Here is a 22,648-nt window from a genome sequence, read left to right as displayed (position 1 = left end):
GGAATTACTCCTGGCGGTGCTCAGGGGACCATATGGGATGCTGGGATTTGAACCCGGGTCGGCCGTGTGCAAGGCAAACGCCCTACCCGCTATGCTATCACTCCAGCCCCGGTTTTACATATTTTAAAGAAATTCTGATAATGTTTTCTTTTCTTTGGTTTTGGTTTTAGGGCCTCACCCGGCACTAATCAAGGTTTACTCCTGTTACTCCTGACTCTGAACTCAGGAATTACTCCTTTCAGTTCTCAGGGAATTATATGGGACGACGAATATCAAACCCGGGTGGACCAAGTGCTAGGTTGGCACCCAATCCACTACACTATCTCTCGAGTGCCAACCTGCTTCCCATTTCACAGAAAAGCAGACTGAGTGACAGCTAGTATGGAGAAGCTGCCCACAGGTGAGAAGGACAGCTGCCCTGACAGGGCTTCCAGGACTTCACAAGCAGTTAGGAGGCCTTCCAGAGCGCGGGGAGCTGGCACACAGGATGCCCCACCCTGCTGCTCTTCCTATTCATGTCGGATTCATGTCACCCACACAGGTCCAGGTTCCTTCGGGGGCCACGCACCACGTGGAGTGATATTATGTGACACTGAAGCTGGGCCTCGTGGGGCCGGGCGAGGTGGTCTGGGTTCTGATTGGGTGAGAGAAGCCACAAGGGCGGAGCCAGAGGGTGTGATGGGGCGTTATGGGCGTGGTCTGCTTGAGGCTGGGGTTGAATGAGAAATCCGAGAAAGAGAGAGGAAGGCTGGAGGCAGGTGGGACCTAGAAATTGAGGGTGTCCTGGAAAGAAAGTTCCAGACTTGCATCTGGACTTGCAGCGATGCTAAGCCCTACAGGGCAGGGCATGGGGTGGCCAGAGGCTGAGTCGGCTGCGGGACACGTTAGCTGGGAGAGCCCAGGAGCTGTGTGTGCCGCATGCAGCCGGCTCCGACGCCCCAGTGCTCCTCCGCAGCCCTCTCAGACAGGTACCACCACGTGATCTCTTCCGACAAGGACAACACCACGGTGGAGGAGCCCGTGGAGATTCGCCAGTTCTCCTCCTGCTCCCCACACCTCTTCAGCAAGGTGGGCGGGGCAGGGGCTGGAGCGTCTAGACGGGTGGGGGACTAGATCCATGGGCTTTGGGGTCCGGTGGAATAGACCCAGGGGCTGGGTGAGGTGGGTGGGTTAGACCCGGGGCGGGTCTAGACCAAGGGATGGGACAGGGCCGAGGATGACGTGTAGGAGGGGGCGGGGCTACGCGGGCTGGTCCTGGTTGAAGGTTCTTGCACATGAAGTGGCCTGCAGTGAGGCCCCTGGCTCAAGCTGCAATGAGTGGACCCTGGGCCCGAGTTCTCACTCTTAGGAAGTAGGGATCTGAAAGATATGGGGCTGGGAGAGGGAGTTGCATAGAGGTCTGGAACAGCCTAAAATGAGCCTGGATCGGGGCGGGGGGGAGGGCTCAGGACCTCGGACCGAGATGAGCAGTCCGCTGTGCTGGTTGGCGGATCAGGACCACCCCAGGCCAGCATCAGTGTGACCGAGCGGGCGGGAACCGGCTGAACCCACTCTAGAGGGCCTGGAGCTAGAAATGGGCGGGGCGTCAGGCCGGGGTGGGGCCTGAACTGAGAGCGGTGGGCTGCTGGGGGGGAGTCTGGCAGCCTTGGTGGTTTGGAGCGGCGTTTCGGCAGGTCCAGCAGCTGGAAAGGCGATTCCAAAGGCTGATGGCGGGACAGCGTGCCCAACCTCAGAGTCCACCGCGATCCACTATACCAGACAGGTCTATGCAGCATGGAGCAGTTGTCACAGCACAAACACAAGACCCCCGAGATGAGCACGGCAAGTGGAAGCTGGCGCAAAAGGCCCAGAGGACAAGGTGGCCAGCAAGCTGGAGGGCCTGGGGTTCATGACCCTGAGCGAGAAGACCTGGAGAGGGGGCTACCCTGAGATGTGAACAGGCACTGGGCAGTGTGTGTGTGGTGGGGGAGAGTCGGGGCCATCAGGGGCGTGTTGGCTCTTACCACACCCACAAATAAAAAAATGGTTGAGAGTTTGAAATGATAGAAATCAGCTGAGAAGGCAATTTCCTTCTGCCTGATTGGATTTAACAGGAGAGGACATGCTGCTGCCGATGGCACCCCCAGGCCGCCCTTGTCCTGCAGGGAGAAGGAATCTCGGGGGAAGTGGAGACCTGCACCCCGCCCGATGCCACCCACCCTCGGGGGCCGGACCATGGCTTCAGAGCGTGCAGACCAAGCAAAGTCCGATAGTCCCGAGCAGGGCAATGGCCAAGGCCGCATTGAGTCTCGTGCAGGAGCATGAGACGAGTCGGCGCCGCACCTCTGGCGAGGTGGTTCCGCCGTCGTGCCCATTATGGTGGAACCAGTGAAGCCTGGACCCAGGCTAATGTCCCTCAGCCCACAGGTACAAACCCCAAGAGTCCCAGGAATTTGCGTTGTGCGGTGCCTCGCACCGGAAGTCACGTGGGGCCGAGAGCGCGGGGTGCTGGAGGTGGTGCAGGAGCAGACGACGCTGAGCGGGGCTGGCTCCAAACTCTCTCCAGACCCCAAACTCTCTCCAGACCCCCAGGCTCCATCCATAAATCCCACAAAGAAAACTCCCACAGCGGGTAGGGCGTTTGCCTTGCACGTGGCCGACTCGGGTTCGATTCCCAGCATCCCATATGGTCCCCTGAGCACCGCCAGGAGTAATTTCTGAGTGCAGAGCCAGGAGTGACCCCTGTGCATTGCCGGGTGTGACCTAAAAAGCAAAAAAAAAAAAAAAATAGAATATGCCCAGTGGTGGAGGCTCGCAAGTCCCATTTGCTTCCCTCCTGGTCCAGGCCAGCAAACCGGTGCAGGCTTGACCTCTCAATGTCCTGCTGAAGCCGTGCACCACGTAGGGCTGACTAATAAAGCATGCTCTGCCATTCATTTTCCTAACCCACAGGGTCCTATGTTGTACAGCCCCTGTATACATATGTACAATATAAATAAAGCGTCACTGTGCACCGTGAGCTTCCCTGGGGCTCTCCTTCTCCCCCCACCCTGCCAGGCCGGCCTTCTCACACACTGCGCCTGGAAGGGCCAGTCCTGGTCACTCTAGGGCAGACTCTTTCCCCTACACTGCCTTTGGATCTCACTGCCGGACTGCAGGGATTCCCAACTCCCAATTCGGAGGATCATGGCCCACACCCACCCTTTCCTGCTCCTGTCTGGGCATGGCTCACGCCAGTCTGGGTCCCTTTTCTCTGTGCCCAGTTACAGATAAGTTGACCTGGGGCTGGAGCAACAGTACAACTGGTTGGGCATTAGTTTTGCACGCGGCTGACCCGGGTTCGATTCCCAGCATCCCATATGGTACATTGAGCACTGCCAGGAGTAATTTCTGAGCACAGAGCCAGGAGTAACCCCTGTACATCTCCGGGTGTGACCCAAAATGAAAAAACAAAACAAAACACCAAAAAAAACCCCCCAGATAAGTGGCCCTGGGCTTCCTTGGGACCTAGAGACAGTTCACAGCCCCAGTGCCCACCCCAGCAAAGGGCGAATGGTCTCATCTTCCACACTCTTTATTCCCCAGGAATCGGAGGCAGGCACCCGGCTTCCCATTTCCCAGGTGGGTACCCTGAGCCGATGCAGGAGCTCAGAGCTCACTCTTTAGTTTCTCTTTTACGTCTTCTGGAGAGACGGTCTCATGTGGGCAGGGTTGGTAATCGGCCACCAGAGACTTGAAGGCATTCCAGAGTTTGGGCATCTGAGCACATAGCACACACCCACCTCGGAGGTACCCCCCGTAGTTTCGATTCAGGTCAGTCACACAGGTCCAGGGCTTGTCCTGTGCAACACACCACTTGGAGTGGTCTTTGGTGGAGTTGTAGGTTGGTCCACGGGGAATGCTGATCTGGGTGACATCGTAAACATGATACTTGAGAGTGCAGTTAGAGGGTATGACCTTCCGGTGCCAGAACTGCACATTCAGGTTGCTGCTGAGAGCATCTGCCAGCAAGCCCGAGTACAGATCTGCAGGAAAAGGAAAGAGTGTACAGGCGGGTCAGCAGCACCCCCCAGGGGTACATCGGCTCACACACACCCCTCCTATACTCATCACCCCCAACCCTCACATTCAGCGCTCACCATCTCCGAACTGTTCAGACTTGGCGAAACTCTGGAAGGTGGCACCTGCGCTGGATGTGAGGGTCACACTCCTGTTCCAAGGGGGCTGGGACACGTGTCTCCCCTCAGTCACATTCACCAGCTCAGGCAGCTTGTTTCTGAAGTCCCCCTCCAACTGGCTGTCATACACCAGGGGGTAGGTGTAGGTGAGCTGTTTGCCTGAGGGTTAGGCAGCAGAAAATGAGGGCAGCGCCATAGACTGTGACCCTTGGAAATCAGGGACTCACGACCAACCTGCTGGCACTCACCAATGTTTTGGAACTGGGCCAGGGGAAAGGACACGCACAGCAGCGTCTGCCTGTATCGGAGCGCGTTGGGGGGCCAGTCGAATTTGTGAGTTCGGGCAGGTGGAGGGAACCTGGGCACACTGTGAATCAGCCAGAAACCTTCAACTTGGTCCAGGAGCACCAGCCCTAAAGCAGAGGCGGGGATCAGGGCCTGCAGCAGGAACCCCTGGGTGGGCAGCCGGGTGCAGGGAAGGGCAGGAACTCAACAGGAGAAGGCAGAAATCCAGGTCTCGCCTCCCTGACTGTCCAGGAGAAAGGTTAGCAGAGGAAACATTTTGGGGAAACAGAGTCTTCCCCGGTCTGTAGTGTGGCCTCACCCTTAGCGTGTCTGTGATCCACAGAGCTGGTCTCATTGAGCAGGGTGTTTGGGGGCTGGTCATTGGTGAGCAGGAAGGCGAGCTGCAGGGGGTGAGGGCGGTGCACAGTTCAGGCTTCCTCCAGCTCACCACCCACCACAGCGGCCCCGCAACAGCAGCCCTGTACCGCGTCACCTTGCTGGTATTTTGCCTGTAGAGTGGCCTCAGGCTGAGGCCCAGGGCCCCCTGTGTGCTGTCAATGGGGCCCACGCCATCCTGCCAGCTGCCTGTGTTGGCATCCAAGTACTTGTACCGAAGACCGTTGGGCGCTTCAGAATCATCCGTACAGTCCACAGGTGCACTGGGATCCCCAGGGTCGTTCTTACATTTGGCAGGGAGCTTGTAGATGACAAACCTGGAGTTTGGGGAAAGCACAGAGGACAGGAGGGAGAAGGACAGTCGCCCTTTCTGGGAAGTTCCCATTTCTTTCTTTCTTTCTTTTAATTTTTTTGAAATGAAGAGGTTTTTATTAGTTTGATGAAATGAATTTAGAGTAAATACAGAAAGATTTTTTAAACTTAAACACAATGGTATGAATATTTGTCATTTTTGTCTGATTAATTTCCCTTATCAACTTTTTTTTTCTTTTTGGGTCACACCTGGCGATGCTCAGGGGTTACTCCTGGCTTTGCACTCAGGAATTACCCCTGGCGGTGCTCAGGGGACCATATGGTATACTAGGAATCGAACCCGGGTCGGTCGCATGCAAGGCAAACCTTCTACACGCCGTGCTGTCACTCCAGCCCCTCCCTTATCAACTTAAAATTTTTTTTATTGACTCACCATGAAAAACAATCACAAAGCTTTCATTTTTGAGTTTCAGTTATACAATGATCAAACACCCATCCCTCCACCAGCGAGTGCCCATTCTCCTCCACCAATGTCCCCATATACCCCCCATTTCCAAGTTTGCCCCTGCCTCCATGGCAGTTTCCCCCATACTCTCTCTTTTTGGGCATATGGTTTAGTTTCCCATTTCTTTTTTTCAGGAACGCAGCAGTGTCCAGCCCCTTTTGAATATGACATCCCCGATATACTCACCAGTCCACTGGCTGGCCTGAGTCCCCGATGCAGGTCAGGGTCCCTGCAGGGACCCACAGCAGCGTGGCCAGCAGAAGCAGGCTCAGTGCAGCAATGGGACTGGGTAGGGTCCCAGGACTACGTGACGCAGGTTCACAAGCTTGCCCAGACCCATTCTCCAAAGTCATTTCTGTCCCCATGTGCCCTGAGTGGGAACCCCAATGTGAGAATGTTCAGAGTGTGGAGACTGCAGAGGAGAAGCAGAGCTTGGCAGTAAATGGGGGACCCAGGGCGGGGCTTTCTACTGAATGTTCATGCACTGGGCTTGGCTTTCACCATGAGCCCTGGTGACCAGAGTCTCCATCGAGAGGGATCACCTCCTACTTGCCCTGGGCCAATCAGAGATCAGCTCTTTGGGCGCTCCCACCTTTTTATTGGAGTCATGCAAATACTCTTCCCAGAACTGTGCCTTTGCCAGATATTGAGGTCAGATACAAAAGTGGGTTTTTCCCTTTTCTGTTCCATCAAATAGTTTTGCCTTCATTTCTTGTTGGGGCCCACAAGCACCTGATCCTCCCCCTGTACCTGTCTCTTGGCAGGTGAGTCTGGCTAAAGGTTGAAATCCATGGGTTAAAGCAGGAGACTTAGGGCTTGTACCTGATTGGGGTGAGAAGTGAGGGATGCGAGGACGAGGGTGACATGTCTGCAAGGCTGGAGAGGGGATGTCTCGGAGGTTCAGATGATGAGGGTATAAGGGTGTTCTTAATCCCTATATATTATTGTCTGACTTTGGTCACACCTGGCAGTGCTCAGGGGATACTCTTGACTCTGCACACAGGAATCACTCGGGCCTGGCTTGGGAACCATAGGGGATTTGGGGATCAAACCTGTGCTTGCACGGTGTAAGGCAAGTGCCCTACCCATTGTACTACCTTTCTAGCCCCTGATCCCCGTAGATTCTGCAGGTATAATTTCCCCTCCCTTTCCAGCCCCCCAAATGCACGAGGTCAAGCCAACACTGAAGCGTTTCTTGAAGCAACATTATGACAGAACCCAAAGGCATTCAGGGCAGATTGCAGATCCTGGAGGGTCACGGAGTGCATACCTCCCAGGTCGGGGTCTCTGAAGCTGCCGCCCACAGGGATGAAGGCTGGGAAAGGTCTTGGGCTGGGATCCAACTGGCTGTTAGACCAGCAAGCTGCAGAGGATTGACCAGATAAAGGGCCGGGACGCACTGGCACATGGTCTTGCTGGGGTTAGGCTGAGTGAGACGATACAGGCAGGCACGTAGGGGTGGGACCTTGAACGCCGAAGACAAGTATGACCAAATGGCGGAGGAGCCTACTGTGACCCTTCAGTTCCCTCCTGCTCTCTGTGCTTCAATCCAGGAGTTCTGTGTGCAAATCTGGAGGGGGTGAGATTAGGCCCAGAGGAAGGTTTATGTAAGGGGCAGGCTAGCAGAGAAGAGCCTAGGAGCCGGATTTGGTTCACCTGGGCAGGGACTGCTGGATGAAGCCGCAGAGCCCTGGTGTAGGGCTCACTGCCGGGTAGTGGGTGAGAAATAGAGAAGCAAAGGCAGCGCCATGACAGGCTCATAAAGAAGCCAGAAGAAGCTAGGCCTAGGTTTGAGTTCCAGAATTTCTGGAATTGAGAAGTTACCAGGAATTGACTCATGATTTCCCTGAAGTGAGATAGCCATGGTGTGGTCTACTAAGGGTTACCAATCAGATGCAGGTTGGGAAGCCCCCCCCTTATGTAATTCTTATGAATCCTATGTTGCATAAGAGTTGCATATGCAACTCCAACTGATAATCAATCAGCTAAGTATGAGTAGTTGAAAGTCCCTCCAACGCAGTCAAAAGGGTGGTCTGTGGAAAGTCCCTGTAATATAGTATTATGGTATAAAAGCCCCTCACATTTGAGACTTTGAGCCACTAGATCCAAGAAGGCTGCTACTGGGTCAATGAGCCAGATGAGGGTCCTACCTCAAGCTAGGCAATATAGACCCTTTGCTTATTGCATCGCAATTTGTCTTTGTGTGATTCCTCTGGGGAGGTGTCAGCCCAGTTTAATAAGGGGGTGTGGAGAGATGATGACTTGGTTCATGAGGTCTGAAACAGCCTCAGGTGGGATATAGTTGGACTCTGGATCATATTGGAGAGGGGAGGCAGGGCATGGTCCGCACCCTGGACACACAGAAGCAGCCAGTAGGTGGGGCACAGGTGAGGGTGCAGGTCTGACTGGGGAGGAGACCAATAAAGGTGTGGGAGACCTGGGGGTCAGGGTGAGTGTAATTGGGTTGGTGGAGGGAGCTGATTCCTTAAGGCTGAAACCAGCAGGCAGGATGCTCATGGGGATAGGTCTGGTGAGCATTCTGGCAGCGGTGTCCGGACCCCCTGCCTTCAACGCACACACCAGCCACCCAGTGTGTCCTGTGCTGTGTGCATACATACGCACAATATAAAGTATTTCCCATGCTCTGGGCGCATCCTGGGGCTCCCCATTCTCTCCCAGTAAGAACAACCATCAATGGGGAGGGGACAGTTGTTCCTTTGGGAGGGCACATCCCGAGATGCTCAGGGGTTACTCCTGACCGCACTGAGGAATTTCTTCTGGCCATGCACATAGGCTGTGCTCAGGGGACCATATGAGATTCTGGGAATCAAACCGGGATCAACCATATCAAGGCAAATGCCCTTCCCACTGTACTGTTGCTCCAGACTCTCATTTCTGTTCTGAAGCCCTGCACCCCCCAGACAGGGTCAACGGCACCATCTTCCAAATCTTTTTATTGTCTAGCAATTGGAGGCAGCTATTCTGCTCCCCCATAATGTTTTATTTTGTTTGGTTTTGGTTTGGGGCCTCTCCCGGCACTCATCAATGCTTACTCCTGTTACCCCTGGCTCTTCTTTCTGTCAGTGCTCAGGGAATTCTATGGGACTCTGAATTTTGAACCCCTGGTGGACCGAGTGCAACGTAGGCACCCTATCCACTACTTATCTCCCGAGCACCACCCTGCTTCCCATTACACAGATAGCCGACTGTCAGAGCTGGTGTGGAGATGCTGCCCACAGGTGAGAAGGTCAGCTGCCATGACAGGGCTCCCAGGCCTTCACCAGCGGCTGGAAGGCATTCCAGAGCGTGGGCAGCAGGGCACACAGGATGCCCCCTCATGGCGTTCTTCCCCGAGGTTTTGATTCATGTCGCCCACAGAGGCCCAGAATGCAAAGCCATCTGTTCCCAGAGCCCCAAAATTATTTCTGCGTGAGGCGCGGCACCAGGGACCCCGCGGTAGAGAAATGACCCTCTCGGACCGGGGGCAAAATCATCAAGTCAGCCTCGGCCACAGCTCTGTCATGATTCCTGCAGGTGACGCCAGGCCAGCCCGGGTGGGACAGTAGGTTTCCACTAGGACAGGTCAGTGAAGACAGAAAACTGTCCCTGTTAGCGCAGTGATTGGCTCTAAATGGACCAATGAGAGTCCGGGAATCTCTGGGGTGGGAGGAGCACGCCCACACCGGCAGCGCTGAGTCTGCACACCCTGACCACTGGCCATGGTTCTTTGCAGTGGATCCACATGGAAGCTCACCCTTGGCCAGCCCCATGTCCCCTCGATCCCTCTCCTCGAATCCGTCCTCCCGGGACTCCTCACCCAGCCGGGACTACTCGCCGGCCGTCAGCGGGCTCCGCTCCCCCATCACCATCCAGCGCTCGGGCAAGAAGTACGGCTTTACCCTGCGCGCCATCCGCGTCTACATGGGTGACTCGGACGTCTACAGCGTCCTCCACATTGTCTGGGTGAGCCCTCCGGGATGGGGTCGATGTCCCAGGTTGGAGAAGTGGGTGTGGGAAGAGAGAGCCCTTGTTCTCTCCAGTTTGGGCTTTAGTTTGTGAAATAGAAAGTGACTATTTCCTCAGGCTTAAGAGTCCATGCGCCTGGCGCATATGCGTAGGAAATTCCTTGTGTACCGGTAAGTTCCTTGTTACTGATCTTTGAATACTGCACCTGTGGGGTGCCCCCCCTTACTCCCCTCCCCCCCCCCCGTCCACAGCACGTGGAGGAGGGGGGTCCAGCCCAGGAGGCTGGGCTCTGTGCCGGGGACCTGATCACCCACGTGAACGGGGAGCCTGTGCACGGCATGGTGCACCCTGAGGTGGTGGAGCTGATCCTTAAGGTGAGTTGTAAAGAGCAACAGGGGAGTGGAGGGGAGGGACAGAGAGGAGACGCTCCTTACCCCCAGTTCTTCCCACAGAGTGGCAACAAGGTGGCGGTGACCACAACGCCCTTCGAAAACACTTCCATCCGCATCGGGCCTGCGCGGCGCAGCAGCTACAAGGCCAAAATGGCTCGGAGGAATAAGCGGCCTTCAGCTAAGGAGGGCCAGGAGAGGTGAGGGGCTGTCCACTAGGCGTCCAGGGGAACCTCTCCAGTTCTTTCCATGGTGGGAGGGCCTTAGGGGAGGGCCACAGATGAGATCCAAAGCGAGGGAATGCAGAGGAAGGTGCCTGGAGATGTGGCATGGTGGAAAAATCGGATGCCCCAGCATTCATAAGACTTGGGCTCAGTCACCAACCTGGAAAAACAAGTGTGGCAGGAGATGGAAGCTTTTCTTCCCTTGGGAGAAACTGTGTTGCCTTGGGCTGCTGGGCAAGATCCCCAGATATGAACTAGAGAGGGCACTGCTTAGGGGATGGGTCTGCCTCATCAGGTGTATTTGGACACTTGGGGATGACTAAGGGTGTACTCTCTGGAGTGCACGTTTTCCAGACCCATTAAAATAATTTTATAATTGGGACTGGAGCAATTGCACCGCAAGTAGGGTGTTTGCCTTTCACGCGGCCGACCCAGGTTCGATTCCCAGTATCCCATATGGTCCACCGAAAACTGCCAAGAGTAATTCCTGAGTGGAGAGTCAGGAGTTACCCATGAGCATCGCTGGGTATAACCCAAAAGGCAGAATAATAGATAAATAAAATAATTCTATAATTACAGAAAGAGCAAGGAATAGAATAGGGTCAAGAGCCTTTTACAAAAGTTAAGGGGTTTGGGGCTGGAGTGATAGCACAGCAGGTAGGGCATTTGCCTTGCATGCAGCTGACCCAGGTTTGATTCTCAGCATCCCATATGGTCCCCTGAGCATGGCCAGGGGTAATTCCTGAGTGCAGAGCCAGGAGTGACCCCTGAGCATTGCTGGGTGTGACCCAAAAAGCAAAAAAAAAAAACAAACCCCAAAAACCAAAAGTTAAGGGGTTTGGTGTCGCCAGAAATAAGTGAGGGGTTGATAGGACTGGAGAGATAGTATAGTGGGGAGAGCGTTTGCCTTGCATGCAGCCGACTGGAGTTCAATCCCTGACATCTCATAGGTCCCCCATAACCTCCAAGAGTAATTCCAGAGGACAGAGCCAGAAACCACCCCTGAGCATCACGGGGTGTGGTCCAAAACAAATAAACAAACAAAAAAAGAGTGAGAGGTTGAAATTGAAATGAGGCACATCAGCTGAGAAGGCAATTTTGTTTCCGCCTGATTGTATTTAACAGAGAGGGTGAGGCTACAAAGAAGGACACAGCGAGAAAGTCAGTTCCATTTTGCTAAACTCTAGCTGCGACTGGGCGTGGCCAGATGAATGGGCGGTGCCTGCGGTGGGAGGAGCCTATGACGTTATTGCTATCTTGATAGGTGTTGTCGTTGGAGGGGGCGGGGCCGGGGAAGGCCATCAGCTGGTGATGCCGCCCTATAGTGGGCAGAGACAGGAATTGCAGGGTCCGGATCCCGCTGAATGTCCGGATCCCGCTCTCTTAGCAAGAAACGCAACTCCCTCTTTCGGAAGATCATCAAGTAGTCGAATCCGCTGCACACTAGCCGCTCACTGTCATCGCTGAACGGGTCGCTGTCGTCCAGCGACAGCTTTTCAGAGTCGCCCACGCTGGGCTGCCGGCGCGCTCGCCCACACACAGCTACAGCTCCACGCCCGACTCCACGCCTACCTGGGTGAGTAGCTCTGCGCCAACCTAGTGGGTGGCCCAGACATGGACGGGGCCCCTGGGCCTTGGGGTGGACGGGGCTCGGCGTCCACCACAGCGCCCCTCGCCCGCAGGCGCCTCGTCCAAGAGCAGCTCGCCTGGGCTCGGACCCACTGCTGCCTGATGGTGCGCCAATGCGGCCCTTGTCCGACAAGGAGAAGGAGTCTCCGCGGGCGTGGGGGACTGCACCCCACACCGCGCAACCACCTTCGGGGGAACGGACCCTGGATCGGGACCATAGCTACACGCGGCATCAGAGCGTGCAGACGGAGGAAGGGCCCAGAGGCCCGAGCAGGGCTGTGGCCAAGGCTGCACTGAGCCCCGTGCAGGAGCATGAGACGGGTCGGCGCTGCAGCTCTGGCGAGGCGGCTCCGCCCTTGGTGCCCATCATGGTGGAACCGGTGAAACCCGGGCCCAAGGCTAAGGCCCCTCAGCCCCCTGGTGCAGACTCCAAGGGGACCCAGGAACTAGCTGCCCTGCCGTGTCCCGCCCCAGAGATCAGGTGGGGCCGCGAGCAATGGGTGCAGGAGGTGGTGGAGGAGCAGATGACGCTGAGCAGGGCTCGCTCCAAACCGGCCTCCCCCAAACTCTCTCTGGAACCCCAGGCTCGATCCATAAATCCCACCAAGAATACACCCAGTGGTGGATGCTCACAAGCCCCACCCGCTTCCCTCCTGTTCCAGGTCAGCAAGCCGGAATCGAGTCTGACCTCTCAACGTCCTGCTGAAGCGGCAGGGCTGGCTAAAAGGGGTGCCCTGCCCTACATCTCCAACCCCCTAGCCCAGGGAGCCTATGTTGTACAGCCCCTATAAACATATGTACAATATAAATAAAGCGTCACTGTGCACTGTGAACTTCCCTGGGGCTCCCCTTCTCCCCCCACCTTGCCAGGACGGCCTTCTCACACACTGCACCTGAAGGGCCAGTGCTGGTCAGAGACTCTTCCCTCTGCACTGCCTTTGTTTTTCTTTTTTTTCTTTTCTTTTCTTTCTCTTTCTTTTTGGGTCTCACCCGGCGATGCTCAGGAATTACTCCTGGCAGTGCTTGGGGGACCATATGGGATGCTGGGAATCTAACCCAGGTCGGCCGCGTGCAAGGCTAACGCCCTTCGCTGTACTATCATTCCAGCCCCTCTACACTGCCTTTGGGTCTCACTGCCAGACCTGGGATCGCCAACTCCCTCTTCTGGAGGATCATGGCCCCACACCCACCCTTTCGTGCTCCTGCCTTGGCAGGGCTCACACCAGTCCCGGTCCCTTCTCTCTGTGTCCATTTACAGATAACTGGCCCCTGGGCTTCCTTGGGAACTAGAGTGCAATTCAGAGCCCCAGTATCCACCCCAGTAAAGGGTGAATGATCACATCTTCCACACTCTTTATTGCCCAGAATCTGAGGCCTGCACCTGGCTTCCCATTTCTCAGGTGGGTACGCTGAGCCGCTGCAGGACTCAGAGCTCAGTGTTTAGATTCTCCAGGAGGTCTGGAGAGACGGTCTTGTGTGGACAGGGTTGGTACCTGGCCACCAGAGCCTTGAAGGCATTCCAGAGATTGGGCATCTGAGTGCACAGGGCACCCCCACTTGAGGTACCCCCCAGAGTTCCGATTAGGATCAGTCACACAAGTCCAGGGCTTGTCCTGGGTGACACACTACTTGGAGTGGTCTTTGTTGGAGTTGTAGGTTGGTTCACCAGGAAAGGTGATCTGGGTGACATCAAACGCATGGTACAGGCCAGAGCAGTGAGAGGGTATGATCCGCAGGCGCCAGAACTGCACCCGAGCTCGATGCTGAGAGCTGCTGCCAGTCAACCACACCTGCAAAGGAAGGAGGGCACAGGCAGGGTAGCAGCGCTCCCCAGGGGAACCTGGGCACACACACTGCCCTTCTATACTCAGCCCCCAAACCCAAAAACTCAGGGCTCACCAACTCTGAAATCTGTATACTTGGTGAAACTCCAGATGGTGGCACCTGCCTTGAATGTGAGGGTCACACTCCTGTTCCACGGGGCCTGGGAATCATGATGGCCTCGAATCACATCCTCCAGCTTCTCTCTGAATTTCCCTTCCAACTGACTGCCATACACCAGGGGGTAGGTGTAGGCGAGCTGTTTGCCTGGGGTTAGGCAGCTGAAAATGAGGACAGCGCCTAGATAATGGCCCTTGGAAATTGGGGACTCACGACGAACCTGTCGGCACTCACCGATGTTTCGGAACTGGGCCAGAGTAAAGGACACGCACAGCAGCGGAGGAGGAGCCTGTGGAGATTCGCCAGTTCTCCTGCTCCCCACGCTTCAGCAAGGTGGGCGGGGCAGGGACTGGAGCGTCTAGACAGGTGGGTGACTAGATCCATGGGCTTTGGGGTCCGGTGCGAAAGACCCAGGGGCTGGGTGAGGTGGTGGGATAGACCTGGGGCGGGACTAGACCAAGTGATGGGGCGGGGCCGGGGAAGATGTGTAGGAGGGGGCGGGGCTAGGCAGGCCGGTCCTGGTTGAAGGTGCTTGCACATGAAGTGGCCTGCAGTGAGGCCCCTGGCTCAAGCTGTAGTGAGCGGAGCCCGGCCCGAGTTCTCACTCTTAGGAAGTGAGGGTCTGAAAGATATGGGCTGGGAGAGGCAGTCGCCTGGGAGTCTCAGAGCAGCCTAAAATGAGCCTGGATCTGGCGGAGGAGGGCTCAGGACCCCGGACTGAGATGAGCAGCCCGCTGTGCTGGTTGGCAGATCAGGACCACCCCAAGGACAGCATCAGTCTGACCCAGCGGACGGGATCTGACCTGAACCCATTCTCGAGGGCCTGGGGCTGATAATGGGCGGGGCATCAGGCCGGGGTGGGGCCTGAGCTGAGAGCGGTGGGCTGCTCTGGGGGACCGTGGCAGCCTGGGCGGTTTGGAGCGGGGTTTCGGCAGGTCGAGCAGCTGGAAAGCCGATTCCAAAGGCTGACGGCAGGACATGGGGCGGGGCGGGGAGGAGGCAGCCTCAGAGTCCACCGCGACCCACTTTACCGGACAGGTCTGCAGCAGCATGGAGCAGCTGTCACAGCACGAACCCAAGACCCCTGAGAGGAGCGCCAGCTTGCAGAATCGGGCGCCAAGAGCCCAGAGGACAAGGTGCCCTGCAAGCTGCAGGGCCTGGGGGTCATGACCCTGAGCGAGAAGAGCTGGAGAGGGGACTCCCCTGAGATGTGAGCAGGCACTGGGCAGTGTGGGGGGGGGTGGGACCAACAGAGGCATATCTGCTCTCACCACACCCACAAACAAAAAAAAAATAGTTGAGAGTTTGAAATGAGAGAAATCAACTGAGAAGGCAATTTCCATTTCTCGCCTGATTGGATTTAACAGGAGAGGACATGCTGCTGCTGGAAGGCGCCCCAGGCCGCCCTTGTCCTGCAAGGAGAAGGAGTCTCCCCCGCCCCGCACCACCACCCTTAGAGGCCAGACCCTGGATAGGAACTCCAGCTGCACGCGGCATCAGAGCTTGCAGACGAAGGAAGATCGGAGAGGCCCAAGCAGGGCTGTGGCCAAGGCCACACTGAGCCTCGTGCAGGAACATGAGATGGGACAGCAGCTCTGGAGAGGTGGCTACACCCTCGGTGCCCATGGTGATGGAACCAGTGAAGCCCGGGCCCAAGGCTAATGTCCCTCAGCCCCGAGGTGCAGACCCCAAGGGTCCCAGGAATTTGCGCCGCGCCATGCCCCGCACTGCAGTTTACGTGGGGCCGCGACACCTGGTTGCCTGAGGTGGTGGAGGAGCAGATGATGCTGAGCAGGCCTCGCTCCAAACCTGCCTCCCCCAAGCTGTCTCCGGACCCCCAGGCTCCATCCATAAGTCCCACCAAGAATACACCCAGTGGTGGATGCTCGCAAACCCCACCCGCTTTCCTCCTTGTCCAAGCCAACAAGTCAGAGCGGGTTTGATTCTCGATGATCCGTTGAAGCCGTGCCTCACGCAAGGCTGACTAATAAAGGGGTGCCCTGCCTCACACGCCCAGGCCCCTAGCCACAGGGTCCTATGTTGTACAGCCCCTGTTTACATAGGTACACATATAAATAAAGCGTCACTGTGCACCGTGAGTTTCCCAGGGGCTTCCCTTCTCCCCCCACCTTGCCAGGCCGGCCTTCTCACACACTGCACCTGGAAGGGCCAGTCCTGGTCACTCCAGGGCCAGACTCTTCCCTCTGCACTGCCTTTGGGTCTCACTGCCAGACCGCTGGGATCGCCAACGCCCTCTTCTGGAGGATCATGGCCCACCCACCCTTTCCTGCTCCTGCCTGGGCATGGCTCGGGCCAGTCCAGTACCTTCTCTCTGTGCCCAGTTACAGATAAGTGGCCCTGGGCTTCCTTGGGAACTAGAGTGAAGTTCAGAGCCCCAGTGCCCACCTCAGCAAAGGGCGAATGGTCTCATCTTCCACACTCTTTATTCCCCAGGAATCTGAGGCAGGCGCCCGGCTTCCTGTTTCCCAGGTGGTATCCTGAGCAGCTGCAGGAGCTCAGAACTCACTCTTTAGTTTTTCTTTTACGTCTTCTGGAGAGACGGTCTCGTGTGGGCAGGGTTGGTACTCGGCCACCAGAGACTTGAAGGCATTCCAGAGTTTGGGCATCTGAGTACACAGCGCACCCCCACCTCGGAGGTACCCCCCAGAGTTCCTATTCAGATCAGTCACACAGGTCCAGGGCTTGTCCTGGGCAACACACCACTTGGAGTGGTCTTTGGTGGAGTTGTAGGTTGGTCCACGGGGAAAACTGATCCGGGTGACATCGTACACATGATATTTGAGGGTGCAGTTAGAGGGTATGACCTTTGGGCGCCAGAACTGCACATTCAGATTGCTGCTGAGAGCATCTGCCAGCAAGCCCGAGTACAGATCTGCAGGAAAAGGAAAGAGTGTACAGGCGGGTCAGCAGCACCCCCCAGGGGTACATCGGCTCACACACACCCCTCCTATACTCATCACCCCCAACCCTCACACTCAGCGCTCACCATCTCCGAACTGTTCAGACTTGGCGAAACTCTGGAAGGTGGCACCTGCGCTGGATGTGAGGGTCACACTCCTGTTCCAAGGGGGCTGGGACACGTGTCTCCCCTCAGTCACATTCACCAGCTCAGGCAGCTTGTTTCTGAAGTCCCCCTCCAACTGGCTGTCATACACCTGGGGGTAGGTGTAGATGAGCTGTTTGCCTGAGGGTTAGGCAGCAGAAAATGAGGGCAGCGCCATACGCTGTGGCCCTTGGAAATCAGGGACTCACGACACCCCTGTTGGCACTCACCGATGTTTCGGAACTGGGCCAGGGGAAAGGACACGCACAGCAGCGTCTGTCCATTTCGGGTCGCAGTGTCGGGCCAGCGGTATGTGTGAGTTCGGGCAGGTTGAGGGAACCTGGGCACACTGTGAATCAGCCAGAAACCTTCAACTTGGTCCAGGAGCACCAGCCCTAAAGCAGAGGCGGGGATCAGGGCCTGCAGCAGGAACCCCTGGGCAGGCAGCTGGGTGCAGGGAAGGGCAGAAACTCAACAGGAGAAGGCAGAAATCCAGGTCTCGCCTCCCTGCCCGCCCAGGTGAAAGGTTAACAAAGGAAACATTTTGCAGAAACAGAGTCTTTCCCAGCGTGTGGTCCGGCCTCACCCTTGACATGTCCATATTTCACAGTGGCAGCCTCGCTGAGCAGGGTTTTTGGGAGCTGGTCATTGTAGAGCAGGAAGGCAAGCTGCAGGGGTGATAACGGTACACAGTTCAGGCTTCCTCCAGCCCACCACCCACCACAGGCACCGATACAACAGCTCTGTACTGCATCACCTGGCTGGTATTTTTTCTGTAGAGTGGCCTCAGGGTGCGGGCCAGGGCCCCCTGAGAGCTGTTGATGAGGCCCACACCATCCTGCCACCTGATAGGATCGGGTGTGTTGGAATCCAGGTACTTGTACTCAAGACCGCTGGTCTTTTCAGAATCATCATTGCTGTCCACAGGTGCACCAGGCTCCCCAGGGCTGTTCTGACAGTTGTAAGGGAGATTGTAGATGAAAAACCTGGAATTTGGGAAGAAGAAGAACATTCACCCTTTCTGGGAAGTTCCAATTTCTTTCTTCCTTTTTTTAAATTTTTTGAAATTAAGAGGTTTTTATTAGTTTGATAAAATAAATTCTATTTTGGGTCACACCGGCGATGCACAGGGGTTACTCCTGGCTCCGCACTAAGAAATTACCCCTGTGGTGCTCAGGGTACCATATGGGATGCTGGGAATCGAACCCGGGTGTTCCACGCGCATGGCAAACGCCCTACCCGCTGTGCTATTGCTCCAGCCCCGATTAAATGAATTTAAAGTAAATACAGAAACATTTTTTAACCTTAAACATAATGGTATATGGGGCCGGAGCGATAGCACAGTGGGTAGGGCGTTTGCCTTGCACGCGGCCGACCCGGGTTCTATCCCCGGCATCCCATTTGGTCCCCCAAGCACCGCCAGGAGTAATTCCTGAGTGCAAAGCCAGGAGTAACCCCTGAGCATTGCTGGGTGTGACCCAAAAAGAAAAAAAAACATAATGGTATGAATATTTGTCATTTTTATCTGATTCATTTCTCTTATCAACTTTTAAATATTTTTTGACTCACCATGAGAAAAAGTCACAAAGCTTTTATATTTGAGTTTCAGTCATACAATGATCAAACACCCATCCCTCCACCAGTGAGCCTGTTCTCCACCACCAATGTCCCCAGTATACCCCCTCCCCACTCACAACTTTCCCCCTGCCTCCATGGCAGAGAGTTTCCCCCATACTCCCTCACTTTTGGGCATCTGGTTTAGTTTCCCATTTCTTTTGCCCCTCTTGAATATGACATCCCTGATATACTCACCAGTCCACTGGCTGGCCCGAGTCCCCTATGCAGGTCAGCGTCCCTGCAGGGACCAACAGTAGTGCAGCCAGCAGCAGCAGGCTCAGTGTAGCCATGGGACTGGGGAGGGTCCCAGGCCTCTTCTCCAAAGTCATCCCCTTCCCCATGTTCCCTGAGTGGGAAACCCGATGTGAGGATGTTCAGAGTGTCAAGACTCCAGAGGAGAAGCAGAGCTTTGAGGTAAATGGGGGACCCAGGGCAGGGCTTCCTACTGAAGGGTCATGCACTGGGCTTGGCTTTCACCATGAACCCCGGTCTCCAGTGAAAGGGATCACGTCCCACTTGCTCTGGCCCAATCAAAGATCAGGTTTTGGGTGCTCCCACCTTTAATTAGGAGTCATTCCAAATCTTTCTTCCCCAGAATTGTGCATTTTCCAGATATTGAGGTCAGATACAAAAGTGGATTTTGCCCTTTTCTGTTTCATCAAATAGCCTTGCGTTCATTTCTTGTTGGGGCTCGCAAGCACCTGATCCTCCCGCTGTACCTGTCTCTTGGCAGCAGAGTCTGGCTAAAGGTTGAAATCCATGGATCCATGGGTTAAAGCGGAAGACTAGGGACCTTGTACCTGATTGGGGTGAGAAGTGAGGGATGTGAGGACGAGGGTGACATGTCTGCAGGGCTGGAGGGGGATGTCTCAGAGGTTCAGATGATGAGGGCATAAGGGTGTTCCTAATTCTATATATTCTTGTCTGGCTTTGGCCACACCTGGCAGTGCTCAGGGCATATTCTTGACTCTGCACACAGGAATCACTTGGGATAGGCTTGGGAACCTTAGGGAATTTGGGGGATCAAACCCGTTCTTGCACGGTGCAAGGCAAGTGCCCTACCCATTGTACTATCTTTCCAGCCCCTCATCCCCATAGATTCTGCAGGTAAAATTTCCCCTCCTCTTCCAGCCCCCAAATGCACGAGGTCGGGCCAACGCTGAAGCTTTTCTTGAAGGAACATTATGACAGAACCCAAAGGCATTCAGGGCAGATCGCAGATTCTGGAGGGTCACAGAGTGCATACCTCCCAGGTCAGGGTCTCTGAAGCTGCCACCCACTGGGCAGAGGGCGGGGAAAGGTCCCGGGCTGGGATCCAATTGACTGGGAGACCAGCAAACTGCAGAGGACTGGCCAGATGAGGGGGCAAGATACGAGGGCGCTTGGTTTTGTTTGGGGTTTGCCTGAGTGAAACTATATAGGCAGGCACGTAGGGATGGGACCTACAACGCTGAAGACAAGGACAACCAAATGGAGGAGGGGCCTGCCGTGACCCTTCAGTTCCCTCCTGTTCTCTGTGCTTCGATCCAGGAGTTCTGCGTGCAAGTCTGGATCGGGCGAGATTAGACCCAGAGGAAGGTTTATGTAAGGGGCGGGCTAGCAGAGAAGAGCCTAGGAGCCGGATTTGGCTCACCTGGGCAGGGACTGCTGGATGAAGCCGCAGACAGAGCCCAGGTGCAGGGCTCACTGCCCAGCAGTGGGTGAGAAATATAGAAACAAAGGCAGCACCATGACAGGTTCATAAAGGAGCCGAAAGAAGCTAGGCTTAGGTTTGGTTCCAGAATTCAAGGGATTGAGCACAACTACCTGGAACTGAGTCATTATTTCCCTGTAGTGAGATAGTCATGGTGAGGTCAACTAAGGGTTACCAATCAGATGCAGGTAGGGAAGCTCCCACCTATAAAGCCCTTATGTAACTCTTATGAACCCTGTGTTGCATAAGAGTAACATAATGCAACTTCAATTGATAACCAATCAGCTAAGTACAAGTAGTGGAAAGCCCCTCAGACTTCGGTCAAAAGGGTGGTCTGTGGAAAGTCCCTGTAATATAGTATTATGGTATAAAAGCCCCTCACTTTTGAGACTTCGGGTCACTAGTTCCAAGAAGACTGCCACTGGGTTGGTGAGCCAGATGAGGGCCCTAGTTCGAGCTAGGTAATATAGACCTTTTGCTTATTGCATCACAACTTGTCTTCATGTGATTCCTCTGGGGAGGTCTCAGCCCCGTTTAATAAGTGGGTCTGGAGGGATGATGAGTTGGTGCATGGGGTCTGGAACAGCCTCAGGTGGGATATAGGGGGACTCTGGATCAGATTGGAAAGGGGATTTGGGGCGTGGTCAGCACCTGGGGCACACAGGAGCAACCAGTAGGTGGAGCACTGGTGAGGCTGCAGGTCTGACTGTGGGGCCATATAAGGGGTGGGAGCCTCCTGGGGGCCAGGGTGAGTGTAATGGGATGGGGTGGGGGGAGCTTATTCCTCAAGGCTGAGACCAGTGGGCAGGATGCTCACGGGGGTAGGTCTGGTGAACACTCTTGGCAGCGGGGTCCGGACCCCTGCCTGCGACGCACACACCAGCCTTCATCCCAGTGCGTCCTATGCTGCGTACACATGCACAGTATAAAGCGTTTCCCATGCTCTGGGAGCATCCCAGGGCTACTTATTTTCTCCCCAGCAAGACCAGCCATCAATGGGGAGGGGACAGTTGTTTTTTTGGGAGGGCACACCCCGCGATGCTCAGGGGTTACTCCTGACTGCACTGAGGAATTTCTTCTGGCCATGCATATAGGCCGTGCTCAGGGGACCATATGAGATGCTGGGAATCAAACCGGGGTCAGCCATATCAAGGCAAATGTCCTTCCACTGTTTTGTTGCTCCAGACCCCCATTTCTGTTATGAAGCCCTGCACCCCCCAGACACAGGGTCAACGGCACCATCTTCCAAATTCTTTTATTGTCTAGCAATTAGAGGCACCTACCCTGCTCCCCCATAATGTTTTATTTTCTTTGGTTTTGGTTTGGAGCCTCTCCCGGCACTATTCAATGCTTACTCCTGTTAACCCTAGCTCTGCTCTCAGGAATTACTCCCCAGCACGCTGCATGGCCTGTCACCCATTCGGCGCTCAGCAAGTCAGCTGGCAACATCCTACTGTAGCCACTGGCCTGCATGCAGTTGCCCATGCAGGCCTCGCCGCCGCCCCTGCCCGGCAGCTGTCTGGTCCGCCAGGAGTCCTCCCTGAGCCTGTGACAGACCCGCTGCTGCCTGATGGCGCCCCCAGGCCGCCCTTGTCCTGCAAGGAGGAGTCTCCTGGGGGCATGGAGGCCTGCACTCCACCCCGCGCCACCACACTAGGGGGCCGGACCCTGGATCGGGACCCCAGCTGCACGCGGCATCAGAGCGTGCAGACAGAGGAAGGGCCCGGAGGCCCGAGCAGGGCTGTGGCCAAGGCCGCACTGAGCCCCGTGCAGGAGCATGAGACGGGTCGGCGCAGCAGCTCTGGCGAGGCGGCTCCGCCCTCGGTGCCCATCGTGGTGGAACCAGTGAAGCCCGGGCCCAAGGCTAAGGCCCCTCAGCCCCCTGGTGCAGATTCCAAGGGGCCCAGGAACTTGCCGCTCTGCCATGCCCTGCACCAGAGGTCAGGTGGGGCCGCACTGGGTCAGCACTGGGTGCTGGAGGTGGTGGAGGAGCGGACGACGCTGAGCGGGGCTCGTTCAAAACCAGCCCCCCCCAAACTCTCTCTGGAACCCCAGGCTCCATCCATAAATCCCACCAAGAATACACCCTCTGGTGGCAGCTTGAAAGCCCCACCTGCATCCCTCCCTGTCCAGGCCAGCAAGCTGGAAGCGGGCTTGACCTCTCGATGTCCCGATGAAGCTGTACACCCAAGCAGGACTGGCTGAAAAAGGGGTGCCCTGCCCCACACCCCCAGGCCCCTAGCCTGAAGGGGCCTGTGTTGTACAGCCCCTATATACATATGTACACATATAAATAAAGCGTAGGTGTGTTCTCTGAGCTTCCCTGGGGCTCCCCTTCTCCCCCCACCTTGCCAGGCCGGCCTTCTCACACACTGCGCCTGAAGGGCCAGTCCTGGTCAGAGACTCTTCCCTCTGCACTGCCTTTCTTTTTCCTTTTCTTTTTCTTTTTCTTTTTCTTTTTCTTCTTGCC

General features: G+C 55.8%; 1 pseudogene; it reads left to right on the top strand.

The window, feature by feature from the left end:
* The first annotated feature begins 381 nt into the window (after positions 1 to 381).
* LOC101558099 (microtubule-associated serine/threonine-protein kinase 1-like) lies at positions 382 to 22,420 on the top strand (annotated as a pseudogene).
* Positions 22,421 to 22,648: the final 228 nt, after the last annotated feature.

Source organism: Sorex araneus, chromosome 2 (genome assembly GCF_027595985.1).
Source record: "Sorex araneus isolate mSorAra2 chromosome 2, mSorAra2.pri, whole genome shotgun sequence".
Classification (NCBI taxonomy): domain Eukaryota; kingdom Metazoa; phylum Chordata; class Mammalia; order Eulipotyphla; family Soricidae; genus Sorex; species Sorex araneus.
The sequence above is the reverse complement of the archived record's forward strand: the minus strand, read 5'-3'. Positions and strand labels throughout refer to the sequence as shown.